Source organism: Doryrhamphus excisus, chromosome 4 (genome assembly GCF_030265055.1).
Source record: "Doryrhamphus excisus isolate RoL2022-K1 chromosome 4, RoL_Dexc_1.0, whole genome shotgun sequence".
Lineage (NCBI taxonomy): Eukaryota > Metazoa > Chordata > Actinopteri > Syngnathiformes > Syngnathidae > Doryrhamphus > Doryrhamphus excisus.
In genome coordinates, this window is record NC_080469.1 from 11,399,240 (window position 1) to 11,418,168 (window position 18,929).

General features: G+C 39.9%; 1 long non-coding RNA gene across 1 annotated transcript; it reads right to left on the minus strand.

Moving 5' to 3' along the window:
- Positions 1-1,039: 1,039 nt before the first annotated feature.
- Positions 1,040-4,678, minus strand: LOC131128274 (uncharacterized). Its single transcript, XR_009129615.1, has 3 exons — positions 4,529-4,678; positions 2,555-2,619; positions 1,040-2,472 (listed from the first exon to the last, which is right to left on the minus strand). It is a non-coding gene; the product is annotated as an uncharacterized LOC131128274 (long non-coding RNA).
- Between the last annotated feature and the right edge of the window lie 14,251 nt (positions 4,679-18,929).

Here is an 18,929-nt window from a genome sequence, read left to right on the forward strand (position 1 = left end):
ATATTTGTGTTGTTGCTCCCTATTTTTGTAACTATTGATATCAAGTATGAAAGTCAGCACTTTTATTATCGCTGAAATTGTGTTTCTATCATCTTTTTGAAATGTTTATGATAGAGTGGTCTCTCAGGGCAGAGCAAGAGGTTAAGTCTTTCTTTACTCCTGTCACTTTGTAGCTCAATAGCGCCCCCAATTGGACAAACCAGATGTGCATGCAAGGAATTACATGACGTATTGACAGTAAATGATGAGATGAATACAGCATGTACAAACTCTTTGATTATATGGCTTTCACGTTGATTAAATAATTTCAATGGAGATCACATGTTATAAAGAAAAACAGAGTTTACACAAGCAGCATGTCAGAATGTTTGTTGTGCATTGTTACCTTCGAATGCCAAAATATAATATAGAATCATAAAGGCAAGATTGACAGTATTAGGAGGAATGTCTACGGAGGAGGACCAGCAAAACACAGAGTTTCTGCTTATCTGCAGGATAGTCTCTTAGGATGCTCTTTGGCCATTGTTGATGCTTCATATCACAAGCAGCCATGGCTGATGTTTGAATGTGTTCAAAGGCTCTTTGAAGCACTGAACTGAAGGTCTCTACTGACATAACGCACTCGGCGAACGCTATATACAGTACTGTAAAATCGAAAGTAAACAACGTAACTTTGATACGTATGTTGTTTAGCATTAAATGTGTAGTGCATTATTGTGAAATTGTCAAAAAGTTGTAGTGTCCAAGTAACCAGGATAGCTAATGTCACATTTCTTTTTGTTTGACAGAATGAAAAGTGTTCCAATTCACCTTCCCTAGTCAGCAGACATTAGACTTTTGTTTCTGTTTTCTGGAATGCAGCAACATGAGTTATACATCATAAAACATTGCAAAAAAATAAGCATTTGCGATGCATTACATCTGCAATATATCCACATCCAAAGTCAATGTTTATTGAGTGGGTTGTCATGTCAGAAATTGCAGTAGATGCAAACTCAGTACAAACCATATGCAGACCTGATAAAAATCGTAAGACAAGTTGAAAAATTGCTCAAATTTACCTTTTGCGTTTTTGGATCTTAATGAGGTTTCAAGTACATCAACAATATGCAAAAGCACGACGGGGGATTGTTATAACAAGCACTTTGAGAAATTAATTTCTTGAAAACAACAATTAAACTGAAATAGGTTGTTTATCAGAAGTTTATCAGAAGTTTACGACCACAATTACAAAATAACTCGAAAAAATTCTCAGTAGGACTCAGTAATGAGTAGCTCCACCGTTCTTGTTAATCACTTCAAAAATTGGTTTGGGTATGCTTGATACGAGTGTTTCCGGGAAGATTTTGGGAACATTGCTCCAAGTGGTGAAGATGGCTTCACAAAGGCTATCAACTGTGTGGAACTGATGGCCATTTTCATAAACTTCCCTTGCCACCCATCCCTAAATGTTCTCTATGGGATTTAAACCAGGGGAACATGCAGGATGGTCCAAAAGTCCTTGGTTAAGCAAGCATTGTCCTGCTGAAAAAACAGTCGAGGGCTCTCATGCATGAGGGATGCCCACTGCAACATCTGCATGTAAGCATGTAATAAACCACCGTTTGATGACCCTGCACCACCAGAAGCGCTAGTGTCCCACTGTAGCTCTACTTAAAACCTCATTATGGTCAATGCATATTTTAGCAATTTTTCAACTGGTCTTTTTGATCAGACACACTAACATGCTAATAGTGTTATATTGTTTTTTAACAAACCAAATTATACATTATGATGTCATTATATTGTAATGACAAGAAAGAGTTTTCATCAGGGTTGGCCATTTTGTAAGGAACAGTACAGATCCATTTATCATGGTTGTGTTCTCAAATAAAAAATTTCTATAAACCAGTAGTGAGCCATCAGGGCCAGCAAAGCCTTCTCCGATGGCTGAAACACCACCAGAAGAACTAGCCTACATTTCCAAAACATCTATTATCTTCATTTTCTTAGCTGCACTGCTTAACAGTACACATACGTATGTGTCTATGTTGCACTGTTTGTTAAATCACATTGTGGCTTCTATTTGTTGCCACGTCAGCGTACTCAGGGCCTTCAGAATCAGGAGTGCTGGCCTATGTTTAAAATACTAAATGTTTTTGTTATTTGAGAGCAAATAAAAATAAGGTGGTGACTACTGGCAGCTCACAAGCTCCGTGTTGAATGCCTCTGGTGTAGAATTAGATAAGAGTTTATAGTGATGGTTGTAATGAGGGTGAATGGGCTGAGCGATGTACTACGTCAATGACAGGTCCCCATGAATACAGTGCTTTAAAAACAGGTGTGTGCTATCTACTTGACAATGACAGCGGAGGGTGCCATATCCAATTAATAAGCAAGGTTAAAGTTGACTTTCCGCTGGCTCAGTCCAATCACAGAAGGTCCTGAAGTTAATTTGGGGAACAAAGTCATGGCAAGGGGTGGGCAGCCACTCTGGGAAAAGTGAGGCAAAGAGAAAGGGATGGATGAGAGGAAGTGCGATAAGGACTGAAGATTGTGCCCACCAAACACTCACCCTTCCGCCCCCCCTGACAGCTCAGCTTGCATGGTAAATTAGGGGAGCTGACTAAAGAGAAACATCTGCTGAATTGGTAATAGGAATGGGAGACTGATGTTGGAAAACAAAGACTCAAACTTATGCAACAACACAACTGGAGTAGCAGGATCACTTTTTTCCTTGATACAGTGGGGCAAAAAAGTATTTAGTCAGCCACCAATTGTGCAAGTTCTCCCACTTAAAAAGATGAGAGAGGCCTGTAATTTTCATCATAGGTACGCTTCAACTATGAGAGACAAAATGAGAAAAAAAAATCCAGATAATCATATTGTTTGATTTTTAAAGAATTTATTTGCAAATCATGGTGGAAAATAAGTATTTGGTCAAAAACAAAAGTTCATCTCAATACTTTGTGATATACCCTTTGTTGGCAATGACAGAGATCAAACGTTTTCTGTAACTCTTCACAAGATTTTCACACACTGTTGTAGGTATTTTGGCCCATTCCTCCATGCAGATCGCCTCTAGAGCAGTGATGTTTAGGGGCTGTCGCTGGGCAACACGGATTTTCAACTCCCTCCAAAGATTTTCTATGGGGTTGAGATCTGGAGACTGGCTAGGCCACTCCAGGACCTTGAAATGCTTCTTATGAAGCCACTCCTTCGTTGCCCGGGCGGTGTGTTTGGGATCGTTGTCATGCTGAAAGACCCAGCCACGTTTCATCTTCAGTGCCCTTGCTGATGGAAGAAGGTTTTCATTCAGAATCTCACGATACATGGCCCCATTCATTCTCCCATTTACACGGATCAGTTGTCCTGGTCCCTTTGCAGAAAAACAGCCCCAGAGCATGATGTTTCCACCCCCATGCTTCACAGTAGGTGTGGTGTTGTTTGGATGCAACTCAGCATTCTTTCTCCTCCAAACACGACGAGTTGAGTTGATACCAAAAAGTTCTATTTTGGTTTCATCTGACCATATTACATTCTCCCAATCCTCTTCTGGATCATCCAAATGCTCTCTAGCAAACTTCAGACGGGCTTGGACATGTACTGGCTTCAGCAGGGGGACACGTCTGGCACTGCAGGATTTGAGTCCCTGGCGGCGGAGTGTGTTACTTATGGTAGCCTTCGTTAATATGGTCCCAGCTCTCTGCAGGTCTTTCACTAGGTCCCCCCGTGTGGTTCTGGGATTTTTGCTCACCGTTCTTGTTATCATTTTGACCCCACGGGGTGAGATCTTGCGTGGAGCCCCAGATCGAGGGAGATTATCGGTGGTCTTGTAGGTCTTCCATTTTCTCACAATTGCTCCCACAGTTGATTTCTTCACACCAAGCTGCTTAACTATTGCAGATTCAGTCTTCCCAGCCTGGTGCAGGTCTACAATTTTGTTTCTGATGTCCTTTGACAGCTCTTTGGTCTTGGCCATAGTGGAGTTTGGAGTGTGACTGTCTGAGGTTGTGGACAGGTGTCTTTTATACTGATAACCAGTTCAAACAGGTGCCATCAATACAGGTAACGAGTGGAGGACAGAGGAGCTTCTTGAAGAAGAACTTACAGGTCTGTGAGAGCCACAAATCTTGCTTGTTTGTAGGTGACCAAATACTTATTTTCCACCATGATTTGCAAATAAATTCTTTAAAAATCAAACAATGTGATTATCTGGATTTTTTTTTCTCATTTTGTCTCTCATAGTTGAAGCGTACCTATGATGAAAATTACAGGCCTCTCTCATCTTTTTAAGTGGGAGAACTTGCACAATTGGTGGCTGACTAAATACTTTTTTGCCCCACTGTATGTGTTTTTGTTTAATTGCATGAATGATGATGTTTTTAGGAAATACAATCAGACTGCACTTCCGGAATAACAACAAAAACAGACTGTGTACATATATTTATACTGTTATTCTGTATATTTTGTATTTTTCATTCTTTTTTAATAGATGTGTCTGCACCTACTATACCAAAACAAATTCCTAGTATGTGTTTGATCATACCTGGCAATAAATCCTTTTCTGATTCTGATTCTGATTCTGATGAAGTCATCATAAAACACGTGGTAACCTGCATTAACCGGCCACAACATTAGATACACCTGTACAGTACAACCGCTGCATCAAACATGCATGCCGGTCATGCGGTAGACAATCTTATGTGCATGCGTTCTTTCTTCTTCAGTTGACACGTGCTTCTGTCTGTGCGTCAGTTTACAGCACCACCTATAGGTGTGCCTTATTTTTGTTTGTTTGTTTCTGCTTTTTTCCTGATTACAGAGTCGCCCCAACGGATCTTTTTGATCACATAATTTTCACATCAAAATGATTGCCGTTTATGGCTTTCACTCACCGCTGTTTTGTGTATGCGTCCGTTGCGTGTGTATTTACACAAAAGTAGTCTCAGAGAAGCGAATGACAATTTGGAGTGAGTGTGTAGTTGTAATGGGATCTACTATTGCTTCTCAAGTAGTGGGGCGGGCCCCCCTGGGAGGCACAGTGTACTGTCAGGGGCGTCTGAGAGGCAGGGAATATTAGCGCAGGCCTGCCAACATATATGAATTTGTCATACTCAGCATGCTTGTATGCATCGCTGCTCTCCATTTTGTTGCATTTCGCTGCTTTCTGTTTTGAGTTCGGTGCGTACAGTGCAGACAAATACATATATCTTATCAGTTTCTGGGCAATACAGTCAACGATAGCTAACATTCATAGCTAAACTTTTCCAAGCACGGCTTTTTAACATTGGAGCGGAGTATACACATTTGAAAGTTTATGACATACCTAACCAAGGCAGACATCACATTTAACATTTTAATCACTAACATTGGTTTGTGATTGCAATGTTTGCGTTTTAAAAGTGACTCAAGATATAATCTTAAAGTCAAAGTCGTTTATAAGGATTCTTTAGTGAAGAGGTTACCAGAATGACATTCATCTTTCATCAGTCTAAAGCTGTATTATCTCAATACGATCTCATCATACTGTAGAGTGCCTTTAATGTGAGTAATTGTTTTCATCCATCCTTCAAAAGCTCCCCGTTTGCCAATATCAATAGCATTTCATTACTTTGGTGTCATTTTCATTGGAATACACTGACGCAAGTGTGTCGACTTACGCGGCTCTGGCTCTTTTAGACTTTGAAATTGGATTTCACCTACACTTCAAAGTTGGGGTAATACAATTAAGCGTAGTTCTTTGACTTTAAATGTGATTTTGTTCTGAAGTGTCTTTGTTCTTAATGTCTATTCTCATAAGTTAATTTATTTCTCAGCGGGTGTTGCGCAGCTCTACATAATGGCCATTTACCAGGGCCGAGCTTACTATATTGATATTCACCGGCTGCCCTGTTGTCCAATACCTTTTCTGCAAGGTGCAATTAATTCCTCTATTCCGAGGAGAGGCTATTCTTTTGGTTTCGCACTGAGAGTGCGAAAGCTCTATTGTAATCGTTCATTCATTCATTCATTTTCTACCGCTTTTTCCTCACGAGGGTCGTGGGGGTGCTGGAGCCTATCCCAGCTGTCTTCGGGAGAGAAGGGGGTTACACCCAGGACTGGTCGCCAGCCAATCACAGGACACATATAGACAAACAACCATTCACACTCACATTCATACCTATGGACAATTTGGAGCTGCCAATTAACCTAGCATGTTTTTTGGAATGTGGGAGGAAACGGAGTACCCGGAGATAACTCACGCGTGCACGGGAGAACATGCAAACTCCACACAGAGATGGCTGAGGCAACAGCCAGTGTTGCACCGAGCTTTCCGCCGTGCCGTCCTATTATAATCGTAATGTTTATTATTATTAGGGCTCGAGCACTGACAGTGCGAAATGAAGAAAAGCAGATTAATGTTTTTTTTACTGCCATTTTAACATAGTTACCAAATCTGGTTCCTGGCCTTACAAAGCGCTACAGCCAGGGTGAGAGAAAGAGGATCCAAGCAAACAAAAACTATGGCGAATGTGTTATGTTCAAAGTGCTTACTATCGCAGAGGATGCAACCCTGCAAAGATCCCCTGGCTTTGGGTGCCATCCAGCTGCCATCTTTGAACGAAGCAGGCAAGGATGAGCATTTGGGAATTTTTAAACTCCGGAAATGCTGAATCCAATCTGTAGCACCAGCTGCAAAACAACACAAAAAGATACAGTGGCGAGGGAGCAAAACAAATGAAGGACTAGTGGAAGTAGACGAGAAAAGTTTTCCGTCAATACAGTCAAAAAAAAAAGGCTGTTTCTTTTCCAGAGGTATTTATACAACACAAACACTTGGGAATAGTGCCATCAGGAAATTCAAACAGAACACATGAAATTACACGCCTTGCTTCATGACTTGACATATGACATATGAGAAGAAAATAAATGACAGAAAAACTGCCTACTGCTCTATCATTCCTGCCCAGACACCACTGGGATTCAGAGTGGCGGGTAGTAGTAGACAAATCGCCTCTCTTGACCTTTGAGAGATTGGCCACATACAATCATAATCCACTGCGAGGGGATGCTGAGCCGGTCTCAATATTCGTCTTTCTTTGCTGAAGGGCTCCTCCAAACTGAGTGCACAGAAAGATAAAGCCCAGCAAGGATGCTGGTCTCATCACCCCGATGGAGTTGTGCTCTTGTCCATGTTGTATCTTTTAGTCTTAGAGCTCTGGTGATTATGTTACAATACAATTCATTTATTTTGCTCTCTTAAAAAGAACCAGGATGCTTGAATCAGTTTTAAGGATTAGCTCCAGCTTCTTTGCTTTGGGCTGCACTTTTCTCTCCACCAGCCAGTGTTGCACCGAGCTTTCCAATGCTGTGATTCCCACTTTACATGCCCTCATTAAATTTATACTATAATTCTCTCCCCCTTGATCCAAAAGCTCTCGCTGCACTTTTTTTCTGCTACACAGTGCATGTGAGATATAGCCTGCAGTGATGTGCAAGCAGTGTTGCAGCATTAAAGCCCCTTCAGTTTTTCATCTGCTGGAAAAAAAAAAGGTTAGCAGCATGGACTAGTTAGTGTGGGTGCCTGCCACTGTAGTTGCATTGCACTCTGGGCTTTAAGTACTACTTTCTGCTAGCCATTATGGGATGCAGAGAGAGCTAAAGATGTATTAGGAGGGAACACAACACTGCAATTTCATCCGGCCCACAGAACTGTTTGTAAAATGAGTTGGCCTGCCTCACAGACCTTATCTAACAAAGTGCTTACAGTGATCTGTGTTAAGCAACTACTCCAATATAAACTACTCCTCTGGCATTTAAATTTTGTACATGACTAACAACAGTAAATGTTACACCCTACCCTGTCTGTATAACCTGGCTGCAGGTAGCCACCTGGCTACTAGTGCCCCCCTTTGTGCCGCTTGTCTTATGTTTATGTTGTGTTTACTTGTGCAAATGTATGCCAAGGTTTTTTTAAACGTTTTTTATCAGTCCCACACTGTGCTCCTTCATTTTAGGAGGTTACCATGGAATTGCATTTTTTTCCCCTCCCCTCTCCTCCTGCCCCGCCCCCTGCCCGTTCATCGCCCAATCATTATGTCCTGTCCACCCCTTCTTTCTCTGCATAGTATGTTGGATATGTATGGATGGATAATTTCGCTTGTACTTCTGTATAAATTACAAGACTTAAAATAACACAATAAAGAGGCATAAGACAGTCAAAAGTAATAATTTTATCTAGCAATGCAAAGCATGCTGGGAATCGTGTAATCCGCCCATTCCACACAGCTGCAAACTCTTCCGAGTTACACATCTTTCACATCGGGATGTTTTTGTGTTGATATAAAATACTGTAATCTTATTGGTAAAAGAATAACAGTTCCTTATGAAGTTTTAACTTTAACTGTTAATTCAGCAATTATCTCCTGCGTCCAATTAATTGCTATCCTCATCCTTTGCTGTTTTAGGTCAGTGCAACACCCAAGCTATAATTATAGCATTTATGTTAATTTTATATTTACAACATGTCATGGGCAGATAAAAAACAATTTGAGACTAAAAATGGTTCCTGGGTGAGACTTTGGACACTTCTGATTTTGCTTATGCTCAAATTAAAATTTTGCTTAAAATGATTGAAACTCTTTCTCATATTTGTCCAATAAGGTTAAATTGTTTCTTCGATTTCTTGTTCATTTTAATGCCTGGTGCATTTGTTGAGACAAATATAACTCATAGGGTTTAATTTAAGAGCTGGTATCAAGGCATTTCTATGGTTTTCTTGCATCGATAGCCATGGCATCGTATTACCATAAAAACAATGCTTATGAGCTACCTTTAATTATTGTCAAATCAGTTATACTGGTGGAGTAGATTTTCTTTTAAAAGAAAATGTACTGTATTGTTGAGAGAGAATGAATCATTGATCAAGTGTATGGTGACTGCCGACCATTCAAATGATCAATGGTGATGGGAAAAAACACCATCTTTGTTATATAACAGCATCATTTTTCATAAGACTACAAATAAATGCCACCTTGTTCTTACAAGTAACAAAGGAACATTAGACAGTTGCTAATGTAACCAATTTGTCTTTGTGAGAGTCTCTAATGGTGTAAAACACAATACTGCATAAACTCACCAGAAGGGAACTTCTGATGTTATGGCACTTCCCATTAAAATGTGAAGCCCAATCAGGATTGTAATGGACCTTAAACAACAACCAATCTAATTTCACTCAATCATGTGAGATACAAAGCTGCGAAAATGATGAGCTGTGCATGGTACTGGGTCAATAAAGGCTGTCAAGGAACAAATAGGTGGGTGTTGCTCAGCAGGTTCAGAGACTTCTCATCAGGTTACAAGGTCATTATCACAACACAAATACCCTCAGCCTGAATCAACCCCATAACATACTGTTATTGGAGTGTGAAAGCAGCACATAATGTATAAAGCAGCAGGACGGAGGTTGATGCATTGACGCTGTAGCCCTCCCCTTTGCAATTTAGTGGCTCACTAAATCACTCACAGACATTGTAAATAGAATTTATGCTATTTAATTAAGCTTTTGCAGAATTATCTTTATTTATTGCTGCATGATGCTGTGGTGGGTTTTGTCCATGAAAACAGGAGAAAAAGCGACAGCCACGAACCGGAAAAACGGGCAAAAAAACAAAGCGTCAGAAAAGTGGCATTTCTTGCCTTCTTTAGGTCCTGCCGAGACCCCTGATGAATGTGTGATGGGTTTTGTCCACCTCCCAGACCAGAAAAGTGTTGTTTAAACACCTTGAAAAACGGAGGATTTGCTACAGCCGCGAACCTGAAAAACAGGAAGAAATGACCCGTCAGAAAAGTGGGATTTCTTGCCGTCTTTAGGCCCTGCCGGGACTCCCGATGAATGTGTGGTGGGTTTTGTCCACTTCCTGGACCAGAAAAGTGTCCTTTCGACAGCTCAAAGAAAGGAGAAAAAGCGACTGCCACCGACCTGAAAAACGGGCAAAAAACAAAGCGTCAGAAAAGTGGGATTTCTTGCCGTTTTTAGGTCCTGCCAGGACCCCCAATGAATGTGTGGTGGGTTTTGTCCACCTCCCGGACCAGACAAATGTTGTTTAAACACCTTGAAAAAAGGAGAATTTGAGACAGCCACAAACCTGAAAAACTGCAAAAAATTAACCATCAAAAAAGTGGGATTTTTTGCCATCTTTAGGTCCTGCTGGGACCCAATGTAAGGTGAAGCGAGATCAAGTAATTTCCATTAAATTCTTCTCTTCCTTGTCTGAACAGCAAGGGTGAGTATGTACTACAGACTGTTCTACTCCACATGGAGTCACAGCTTGTAGTTTTATCATTTCTGGCCTGGGTAAAATGGCAACCTGATTTTTGTTGAGGCACATCTTAATTGACTTTTTTTTCTCAACCAATCTGTTCCCTATTTTAAAAATATGGGTCTGGCATACAATGCATATATATGTACATAAAGGAATGTGATATGATGTTACAGCAGCACTTCATCTGTCAATACAACAATACAACCTATAGTGCAGTACTGCCATCTAGTGTGCAATTTAAAATGTTCATTCAAAATGTTCAGTTTTAATCAATAAAAATCAGTATTTTTTATTCCAAAAATAGAATTTATTAATTGCATACTCTTTTTTTAATTTATTTTAAAATGCCATACCACGTAGGATAATTTTTGCATAATGATTTACTTCACATCTTTGATCACATTTTGCATACTGGAATACGAGATATTAGAAAATGTGTTGTTGTTTTTTAAGAAAGAGGTAAACTTCTAATAATATCATGAAAAAAGGCGATATATGCAAGTATAGTATAATTATTATTTTTTCAGAAATATATTATCAGTATAATGTTGCAGGCCAGCAGAGAGCGCTTCACCACCGCTTTCTTTTTTATTTCTTTTGAAAAGAAATACACTCTGGTCATTTAAACTAACTATACAACTTTATTTAATATCCACAAATCAAAATATCACCAGGTGTATCATGCTGTTAAGACTACTACGACTGCTGCTACTAATAATAATATCACCTGCAATAGAAACATCACTTTATTTGTCAGTATAGTTCCTTGTTTCCTTAAATATGTAGTAGATATGTAGTAGTGTTTTGTTGGTTTACATCAAGTATTATTGTGGATGAGATGGGATATGAACCCAGATCGCCAGATCGCCCCTCCCTCCCTCGCCTTAGTAACCATCCAATCACAACAGAGAAAGTGACAACTAATAATTAACAACAACTAAAATCAATGACTAATATAAAGTTGGTTGTTAAAATATGTCTGTAGGATATATATTTTTACAGTACATTTTTCTCAAGGAGGATGAGAAGGAGATACTGCGAATATATGACAACTTTCACATGCTCCTCCATTTTCTCATTTCCTCTTTGCTCCACACTTTGCCCTCCCAATGACAATTGGAGCCTATCAGTGAATGCTAAACAAGCCCAAACATGTCCACTTCAGAATGTGACTGACCACTGTTTCCCACCCCCGAACAACTCAAGCATAAGAAGCCCAACGCACAAAAACAAACTTTATTCAAGGGAAACTCACAAGTCAAGAAAAAGTCAAGTTAGAGATTAAACATTTGATTAATGCCATAAGAAATAATGCATTAAATATGACTGTAATTAATCACAGTTAATGTTATTACATTAGTATTCTTAGTAGATCATTTTGCATTTCTAGCTTTCGAATTTTGTTATATTCCTTTATCATTTTTTTATCATAGTCTAGAGTTATTCAGAACTGGCAAATGGAACAATGTTGAATGGGAAATGAACAAATCTATTAGCAATTGATGGGAAACAAAGAGGGTGTGGGATTGAAGAAACTCTTTTTGAGCATGTCAAATGATAAATTGTGATATGCAATGTATAATTAAGTGTAATTAAATATTCAACTGTTCAAATAAAACAAATCAAATCTTTCACTGTAAGGATAGGAGGTACATCGGATGTGCCTGTACTGAGAAAAGATACTGGAACTATCAAAGTATAAATATTTTTTTTCGTTAATATATCTTCAGAAAATGTCTTGCAATCTTATTAATTCACTTTCATTGAAAATGTGCTTGGGTCATGAAAGAATAAGACCTTATTACATCTAAATGTGTTTAGAATGAACTCTGTGACAATGCCCTAATTTCCTATTTTATCTCACACAATAAAATATCTACTATATATTTGCAGCATCTTGTCAACTTGTTGATAAACTCCCCAAATGGCAATGATAAAGATTCCTGCAAATGCAATCCACTATTTATCCACAACTACCTATTGTATATATAGCAATGCTCTGTGGCTCCCATATGAGATTATGTTTTGTGTATGACATAGGTGTGAAGTTAAGTAAGGCAACTCACGAGTTACATGTCCTCACCATTGGAGCGCATTGGAGCTGCTTTGACTGTCAGCACGTCTTTGGGGATGCTCCATTATTTACACTGTGCCTTCCTGTGACCCCAATGAGACATGACAGGAGCTACAGGAAGCTCATAAATTAAACACAGGGGCCTAAAAGCACAAGGGGGGACGGTACTGGGTGATGGCAAGGCCTGGGGAGACAGCAGAGCACTGAGGTTGCAGATTGCACATGTCGCATGACCCAAGGGGAAAAAGGGAGGTGAGACATGAAGAAAGGGATGGAGAGACAGGAGGAGGATGAGCAAGTTGGAGAGAAAAATCTTATGGAAAATAAATGTAACAGATAAGACATGCTAGAAACCCACATGAATAGCTGCAATGCTATTAGGAGCTTGTAATGAGGCAGACCAGTCACAGCAGCCTTAATTTAGCCATGAGACATGAATCTCTTCCGGATGCACATAAAACACAGCAGCGAAAGATGATGTCATACATTGAGCGGACAGTCAGTGGGGTGTGTGATGTCTCAGCTGTTGCTCAACTAGGTCGAGCAATGAGCAGCTTCTGGTGTCATGCAGCATGCTCAGACAGGATGGATGGATTGAAAACCTCATTTAGACCCTTACTCACTGATGCAGCAAACCAGCACACAGAAGCCCAGGCCCATAAAAAAAGAGGACCCCCTCCCATACGTGAAGTAATACAATTTGACTGATGGGTATTGAGGTCACATACTACAATTTGAGGAATGATGATATTTTTTTTTACTCGCTTTGTGTAGTGTACACACATCAATGAACTTATAGACTACATTTGAATGTATTCTTCACTTGTATGCTTCACAGCTCTCCATTTTGTTATTTCACTAGTTTCCGTTTCAGTCTGTACAGTACAGATAAAATCAGCATTTTTTTCATTCATTCATTCATTTTCTACCGCTTTTCCTCACGAGGGTCACGAGGGTCACGAGGGTCGCGGGGGTGCTGGAGCCTATCCCAGCTGTCTTCGGGCAAGAGGCAGGGTACACCCTGGACCGGTCGCCAGCCAATCACAGGGCACATATACACAAACAACCATTCACACTCACATTCATACCTATGGACAATTTCATTAATTCATTCATTTTCTACCGCTTTTTCCTCACGAGGGTCGCAGGGGTGCTGGGGCCTATCCCAGCTGTCTTTGGGCAGAAGGCGGGGTACACCCTGGACTGGTCGCCAGCAAATCACAGGGCACATATAGACAAACAACCATTCACACTCACATTCATACCTATGGACAATTTGGAGTCGCTAATTAACCTAGCATGTTTTTGGAATGTGGGAGGAAACCGGAGTACCCGAAGAAAACCCACGCATGCATGGGGAGAACATGCAAACTCCTCACAGAGATGGCCGAGGGTGGAATTGAACCCTGGTCTCCTAGCTGTGAAGTCTGCGCGCTAACCACTCGACCACCGTGCCGCTTGCGTTTTTGCAATATTATTTAAAATTGTGGGTTATGGGGGCGCAAAAACATTTCTGGCATGACAGAAAATAATTGAGAACCACTGCTACTACTAATAATGAATACTCGATTAGAGGATTAGAAATCTCAAACCCAAATTATTAAGAAAAGTAAGCCTAATATTATGCAGTATTTCCATCCACATCTTTTGTACAACAAGCAGCATTGAGGGGTGTGACAGGGTGGCACCCTAGTGTCTCAACAACACCAAATCACCAGTCGGTGGATTGGTCCATTTGTAACACACCCTAATGGAGTGTTTCCAGATGGGTCTAAAACAGGGATTGTATTGATTTTGCACACACACACACCATTTTTCTTTTATGATATTTGAGAGTAACTTTTTACAAGACTTGCCTCTTCTGTCAACCTCATTTATGGACCCCAGGAGAGCCTCTTTGCATTACATCAATGTTGGCATGTCCAGATGAGATAAGGAAGCACCCAGACCGGTTTTGGTGCCAAGGTGATATCATCCAATCATCAACCTCAAACATGGGCATTGAGCCACACAGTACATTTTCATATAGAGGAAAGACTTCATCCCTCACATTCCAATTATATAATTTGGACATTTTCTTTCCTGCAAATATTGATCCACGTAGCTTGTCTTATAAAATGGGAATTTGTGAGCATGATATATGTAAAAGTGAATTAGGCTTATCAACTTCAACGGTAAAACATTACTCCAAACCTCTAAAGCTTAACAAAGCTTGTCTTATTGATGCCATCCATTAGTTGTAATTGTAGTCGGTCTTTGGAGTATCACTTGTCCATCTACTTGTACTTGAGTGCTCTTAATCCCCACTGGAGCCCATCTGGACAAGATTTTCTTTTGAGCAGTATGACACAACACAACTGTGTAAAAGTAGACCTGGCACAGACCCATGACAGACTAAATACATACAATACAAATTATGTACATACTATATACAGAATGTGGTGTATTAAACAATGTAGCCATTATTAACGGCTGGTTGGAGGAAATGACCAACAGAATCTTGTTTGCTATAAAAAGTAGAGTTGACATTTAATATTATTTCAGTGTCATTCATGATTTCAACACCAAGCCCTGTTGCAGCTGTATGCTCGTCTTTATCAACGAGCACATACAGTACACCACAATGACATGTAGATGTAATGTTGCTAAATAGGAAATCAATGATGGTGAAAATGGGAAGCAACTAAACACTACATAATGGAACCTTGAAACTTGAATGCTACTATAATCTTGCAATGTGGAAACCCACCAAAATTCTGAAATGGGCCTGAAAATGTAAGCAAAATGTACCATTGATGGTCGTGAGGAAAAGTGTGATGATTTCTCTGTCCTGGCTGCTAAGTACAATATGACCTAAGGCGACAACATCAACATAAAACAAAAAGCTTTCGAAATCACAATGATTGCTTGGTGATTTTTTTAAACACCAAAGTGTAGGAAATATCTATTTCCAAGGAAATACAGTTGGTATAGGTGCAGATTCTGGAAGCTTCAAACATTCTGGTCAGCTTTAAACATTTTCAGAGCAAGCAGTCAACTTTTTCTGTAAAGTTCCCAACTACAGATGGGCGTTAAAGAGCAATTTCCAAAGGTTGAGCAGAGCAAACATACTTTCAAGCAGTGGATGAACGTTTCAGACTCAACGACAGCTGCTAGTCTTGTGGCTGTATGTGAGATTGTGAGCAGGGGCAGCCGTTCAAAGATGGAGAATACATGAAAGAATCATTCATAAAAATATCAGAGCATCTATTCTCCAAATGAAAAAATAAACTGGAAATTATTCCAAAAATTAAAGAAATGTCTCTCACTCCAAAGCCAGGCATGCAAGGACAAGACAATGGAAGGTGACAAACATCACCAGTGGGCATGATGACATCATCATCAGCGCAAGCATATTCAATTGCCTGTGATGAATTAAGTGATGTAAATGGTAGCAGACAGCACTGATAGGCATTTATGTGAACTTTAATGGGGTGTTCAGGGTTAGCTATGTTGTCTTAATTTTACACATGCACTCTGCACCTAATTGTCGTTGGAACAATTTTAAAACGATTTAAAACTTTAAAAAGTATATAAGCTGTGTGATTTGTTGCAGCTCTGGACTATTTTTTTATACTGGAGGTAAACTGGCTCTTTTGAGTGTAATGGTTGCCAACCCCTGGTGGAGATTAAGCATTCTGCAGAAGACTGGTGCATAGCTACACTCCTATTGAGCCTTCAGTGCCAAGCCACTCATATAACAAATTGAAAAGTCATGCTTGCACAGAGCTGCCCCAGTCCTTTTCTAAAAGTGTGACTGAGCAGGACATGTGCTTGGTCGGTCCATCTACCCCCACTCACACTACCACCACTTTGTATCTCCACATATGAATTTAAGTGGCAGCTGCAATTTCCCCCTTTGCCTGTTAAAAAAAAGACGGGGGGGACAGTAAGGGCTTTTTGGTGTCTTTGTAAAAAAAAATAAACCCCTCGGCCACAACCCTCATTACAAAATTACCGTATCACTGTGCCACAAAGAATTCTGGGCCACATAAAAAAACTTGTTCAATAATTGTAATTTTAACATTTTGTGCAAAATAACAACATCATTTTAATACAGTCCCAGGCTGGTGGTTGCATGGTGGACGAGTTGTTAGCATGTATGCCACACACTCAGGAGATCGGGAAGACCTGGGTTCGATTCTCCAATTGGGAGTTTGCATGCGCGGGTTTTCTCCGGGGACTCCGGTTTCCTCCCACATTCCAAAAACATGCTAGGTTAATTGGTGACTCCAAATTGTCCATAGGTATGAATGTGAGTGTGAATAGTTGTTTGTTTATATGTGCCCTGCGGTGACAGCTGGGATAGGCTCCAGCATACTCCCGCAACCCCAGTGAGGATAAGCGGCATAGAAAATAGATGGATGGATGTTCAGGGCTGAGATTAAACCCGCATTACTCTCTTAATAAACTGCTTATTCCCCAGTCTTCATTTTATAGTCTTCTGTTTATAGAGCCCTATATACAGAGATCTGTTCTGCAGAAATAACAGAGATGTAAAAATTTATATGTAATACATGCAAACATAAATAGAAATGTAAAAAAAACAGCAGCATGTAAAAATTAGAAAATTCTGTTGCAAGCAGATCAACTGCGAAAAAAAGCGAATTTTCCAAAGCAGGAGCACACCAGAAAGTTAAAACCAATAGTACGAATAGGACAAATCAAGTGAATTAATGGATCTATATCAACAAGAAATGATGGACACGATACTTAAAATGCCATGTTGCATTTAAAAATCCTGTATAGCTCATTAAAGTTTAAATGCCTGTTTGACATTGAACATGACATGGACAACTTTCATAAATCCAATACAAGTGATGTTGGAAAAGCAGACTCCTAATCCCAAGGACCTTTGCTCACGCTATCCCTGCATGTGTCACTCACCGTCTTTTTTTTTAAACTTTAATGTCTAAGCTGTGAATTATTCACTCAATGTCCTGATGTGACTACAAGTATCCTTGGACTTGAACTGAGGCCAAGTGGGCTCATGCGTGCTTGCAGCAGAATGCGTCTGAATGGGAGACACATGGTTAGACATTTGACTCTCACTACTGAGCATTAGGTATTCACCCACTATCTAAAGAGGTCGAATACTGTATAAGAGCTGGATCAAAAACTATTGTCTTTACCAATTTTGACTGACAATATGGTAATATTACACTATTTTATATATAAGTATAAGTATATTTATATAAGTGGTGTGTAGTGGTGTACACCGCATCATAATACTATATGAGCTGTTTGTACTATACTGCCCCTACATCTAGCCATCTATTTTCTATGCCGCTTATCTTCACTAGGGTCGCGGGTGTATGCTGGAGCCTATCCCAGCTGACTTCAGGCAAGAGGCAGGGTACACAGTGGACCTGTCACCTGTCAATCACAGCTCTACACAACACAATTGTTCGAAATAAGCTTTCTAAAAATGTTTTTCAGGATACTAAGAAGTTGTTACTATTTGCATTGTGAAGCTGAGTTATGGTGAAACTGAGCAAAACTGAACCAGAATTTAGAAGTAGAAAGACTGTGACGTGCTTTTGGTGCTAGACTCTCCAACACAACCATGCTGGTTGGTTGGTGACAACTGTTTGAGGAATGCTATGACATCCCACAGCAGTGTGTGACCAGGATGATGAGCTATTGTTGTGTTGTTGCTTCTTAGCTCTTCTTACTGCTTGTTAAAATAAGAAATATTATTTGCTGATAAGACTTCAATCATCCAGTCTGCTAAAGAAACACCAAACAAGACACAGCAACAGCAGAATGCACTTTTGGTATGTTGTGTGCACAGTATGTGGCATATTTTGGGCATATTTTAGTTGTGCCGCTCTTGAAGCATTGTTGTAACAGAAAAGTAATCTATCAAACATAAAATTGTGAACTTTTACTTTCATGTTTATAAAGGTAAACTTTGTTATGTGCATTCTGGAAACCCCAAGGTATCCAAACACAAGAGATGGATTTTCATTTTCATGTGAAGGTCACTGTCTGGCTTCTTTGGTCAGTCAGGGAAAACCAATTATCCACATCCTGTCCAAAATCTTATTACCTTCAGTCTGAGCATCCACAGCACACTGTCACATTCAGACTGGGGACTGTGAGTAAGCAGTAAAGTCTTAACTCCACATAAATGGTGCTGCTTGTTTGTATGCATGGATAAAATCATCATTCTTCCTTGTGTAATATGTACTTTCCTGAAAAAAAAAAACATAATCACCCTGTGCGACCCCAGAGGGATGCAAAGTGTGATTCACATTCAGGCCCGTCCCCCTCTGTCACGTCACATATCTGAAGCCATTCCTCACGAGCTCTCAGACGACACAACCAACTGGATTGGTCGGTTGACAGTGACACTTAACACTGAACAAATCAGCACAGCTTTGGGTGTGCAGATTGGGTTTGACAGGGAATTTCTCATCTCATGCATGTACTTTATATAGTATTACTTTTATAGACATATTTGACAATATTTTGACAAAATAGACAAACAAGAGAAAGAAAAAACAACAAGAAGAGGACCAATTATA